The sequence below is a fragment of the Carlito syrichta genome, unplaced genomic scaffold, assembly GCF_000164805.1.
Source record: "Carlito syrichta isolate Samal-C Ts95f unplaced genomic scaffold, Tarsius_syrichta-2.0.1 Scaffold309116, whole genome shotgun sequence".
Taxonomy (NCBI): Eukaryota; Metazoa; Chordata; class Mammalia; order Primates; family Tarsiidae; genus Carlito; species Carlito syrichta.
In genome coordinates, this window is record NW_007253212.1 from 285,816 (window position 1) to 289,794 (window position 3,979).

The following is a 3,979-nucleotide window of genomic DNA, read 5'->3' on the forward strand; positions in this document are numbered from 1 at the left end:
ACTTTCGGCCACCGCAGCCTCGACCTGCTGGGCTCCAGCGATCCTTCCACCTCAGCCTTCCAAGCAGCTGGAACTACAGGCGCGCACTACCACGCCCGGCTAATTTTTGATTTATTGTAGAGATGAGGTCTCATCAAGTTGCCCAGGCGGGTCTCGAACCCACGGGCTCAGGCAATGTTTGCTCATTTTTAATGGGGTTATTTTCTTGCTGATTTGTTGAACTTCTTTGTAGATTCTGGATATTGATCCTTTGTTAGATGTATAGTTTGAGAATATCTTCTCCCATTCTATAGGTTGCCTATTTGTTCTGTTGATTATTTCTTTTTTGTGTGAAGTTTTTTAGTTTAATTAAGTTCCACTTATTTATTTTTGTTTTGGTTGCATTTACTTTTAGGGTTTTGGTCATAAATTCTTTGCCTAGGCCAATGTCCAGAATAATTTTTCCTGGGTTTTTTTCTAGGATTTTTATGGTCTAAGGTCTGACATTTAAGACTTTAATCCATCTTGAGTTCATTTTTGTATATGAGGAGAGATAGGGAGCAATTTTCATTTTTCTGCATGTAGCTATCCAATTTTCCTAGCACTGTTTGTTAAATAGGGTGTCCTTTCCCAAGTGTATGTTTTTGTCTGTTTTGTCAAAGAACAGTTGGTTGTAGGTATTTGGGCTTATTCCTGGATTCTCTGTTTTGTTCCATTGATTCCATGTGTCTGCTCTTGTACCAGTACCATGCTGTCTTGGTTACTATTTCAAAATCAGGTAATGTGATGCCTCCTCCTGCTCTAATTTCTGAATAAGTTTGTGTATACTTATGAATTATTTATTCCATAAGTTTTTGATAGCAGTCCCTGGTAAAGTCATCTTGGTCTGAAATTTTTGTCAGACGTTTTAATTAATTAAAATGTCTAAAACAGATGGAGGACTGTTCAGACCGAGTCAGGTTTTTTTTAGCTTTATTAAAATTGATATATAATATTTTACATATTTATGGAGTATATGTAATATCTTATTGCACACATAGAATGTAATGATCAAGTTAGGGTATTTGAGGTATTGATTACCTTTAGTATTTATTTTTTTCTATGTAAGTTTCCTGATTTTTTGAAGTTTCCTTTTTTTCTGAGTTGGAGTCACTCTGTCGCCCAGGCTGGAGTGTAGTGGCATGCTCACTGACACCACAGCCTCGATCCCCTGGACTCAGGTGATCCTTTCGCCTCAGCCTTCCATGTAGTTGGGACTACAGGCACACGTCACCATACCCAGCTAATTTTTAAATTTATTGTAAAGATGAGGTCTCACCAAGTTTCCCAGGATGGTCTCAAACTCCTGGGCTCAGGCAATTCTCTCACCTCGGCCTCCCAAAGTGCTGGGATTGCAGGTGTGAGCCACTGCACCTGACTGGAAGTTTTCTCTTTTAGCTACTTTGAAACATTCAATACATTGTTGCTAACTGTAGTTACCACACTCTGCTATCAAACATGAGAACTTATACCTTCTATCTAACTGTATGTTTGTACCTACAGGCCAACCCCTATTCTAGCATTTCTACTCCCCATCCACATACCCTCCCTACCATCTGGTAACTATCATTCTACCTTCTGTCTCCATGAGAAGAACTTTTTAAAGCTCTTGCAACTTTTCCAGTTCAGTGCTGCGCGGTGAGGAGCTCAGCTCTCTTGTCTACGCCGGTAGCCATGCGGTCCAAGGGCCTTCTGCAGTCCGTGCAGATCTTCAGACGAAAGAAGACGGCCTCTCTGTGGCTCACTGCAAACGTGGCAACGGCCTCATCAAGGTGAACGGGCGTCCCCTGGAGAGGATTGAACCGCGCACGCTGCAGAACAAGCTACTGGAACCAGTTCTGCTTTTGGGCAAGGAGCGGTTTGCTGGCGTGGATATCCGTGTCCGAGTGAAGTGTGGTGGTCATGTGGCCCAGGATGAGCTAGTCTTCAGTCCATCTCCCAATCCCTGGTGGCCTATGTGGATGAGGCTTCCAAGCAGGAGATCGAAGGCATCCTTATTCAGTATGACCGGACACTGCTGATAGCTGACCTCATCGCTGCAAATCCAAAAAGTTTGGAAGTCCCGGTGCTACCAGAAATCCTACCGATAAGCCCATCACAAAGAACAGGTTTTACCTGTATCATAAACATTGTTTGTGGGGGGGGGGGAAGTAAAGCTCTTGCAAACTTTGTCTTTCTGTGTTTAGCTTATTTCACTTAACAAAATAATCTCCAGTTCCATCCAAGTTACAGCAAATGACAAGATTTCATTTTTTTATGGCGGAATAGTATCCCAGTGTGTATATATAGCAGAGTTTCTCTATCCCTTCGTCCATTGGTGGAAATTTAGGTTAATTCCTTATCATTACTGTTCTGAATAGTGATGCAATAAACATGTGAATGCAGGTATCCCTTTGGTATATTGATTTCTTTTCCTGTGGATGAATACTTAGTAGTGGGATTGCTGGATCATATGATAGTTCTGTTTTGAGTTTTTGAAGAAATATCTATACTGTTTTCCGTAGTGACTGTACTAATTTACATTCCCACCAACAGTGTATGAGAGTTCTCTTTTCTCTGCATTCTCATAAACATCTGTTTTGGGTTTTTATTTTTGTTTTGTTTTGGTTTTTGTCTTTTTAACAATAGACATCTTAGGCCAGGCATAGTGGCTCATGCCTGTAATCCCAACATTTGAGAAGCCAAGGCAAGAGGATTGTTTGATCCCAGGAGTTTGGGACCGGAGTGGGCAACATAGCAAGACCTCGTTTCTACAAAAAGAAAAATTAGCCAGGCATGCTAGAGACCAGGAGGTCGAGGCTGTGGTAAGCCATGATCATGCCACTGCCCTAGCCTGGACAACAAAGTGAAACCCCAACTTTAAAAAAAAAAAGTCGTTTTAACTGGGACAAGGTGATATTCTAGCAGGTGTAAGGTGATATTTCATCGCAGTTTTATTTTGCATTTCCCTGATGAATAGTGATATTGAGCATTTTCCATATACCTGTTGGCTATTTGTATGTCTTTTTAAAAAGAATGTCTATTAATGTCCTTTGCTCACTTTTTAATGGAATTATTTGGGTTTTTTTTTTTTATTGTTGAGTTGTTTGACTTTCTTATATATTCCAGATGTTAGTCCCTTGTCAGATGAATAGTTTGTAAATATTTTTTCCCATTAAACAGACTGTATCTTCACTCTGTTGGTGGTTTCCTTTACTGTGCAGAAGCTTTTGGGTTTAATATAGTTTTATTTGTCTATTTTTGGTTTTGTTGTTCATGCTTTTGATGTCTCAGTGGTATAATCTTTGCCTCGACCAATGTATGGGAGTGTTTCCTCTATGTTTTGTTCTGGCAGTTTTATAGTTTTGAGTTTTATATTTAAGTCTTTAATCCATCATGATCTGAATTTTGTATATGGTGAAAGAAAGATAGGGGTACAGTTTCTTTTCTTCTGCAGATGGATATTCAATTTTCCCAGCACTGTTTATTAAAGAGGGTTCCCTTTCCCCACTGAATGTTCTCGGTGACTTTGTCAAAAATTAGTTGACAGTAAACACATGGATTTATTTCTGGCTCTCTATTCTGTTCCATTAGTCTATGTCCATTTTTATACAAAATACCATGTTGTTTGGGTTACTATAACCTTGTAATACATTTTGAAGTCAGGCAGTATGTTGCCTCTAGCTTTGTTCTTTTTACTCAGGATTGCTTTGGCTATTCAGGCTCTTTATTGGTTCCATACAAATTCTAGAATTGTTTTTTTCTATTTCTGTGAAAAATGACTATGGTGTTTTGATAAAAATTGCACCGAATCTGTAGATTTCTTGGGACAGTATGGTCTTTTTAGCATTAATTCTCCCAATGTATGAGCATAGGATGTCTTTCCACTTGTTTGTGCTCTCTTTCATTAGTATTTTGTAGTGTTCCTTATAGCATTCTTTCTCCTCCTTGGTTAAATTTATTCTTTTTTTTTTTTTTTTTG

At 39.2% G+C, this 3,979-nt stretch overlaps 1 pseudogene; it reads left to right on the forward strand.

Annotated features, from left to right (window-relative positions):
- The first annotated feature begins 1,692 nt into the window (after positions 1-1,692).
- LOC103269253 lies at positions 1,693-2,108 on the forward strand (annotated as a pseudogene).
- The last annotated feature ends 1,871 nt before the right edge of the window (positions 2,109-3,979 follow it).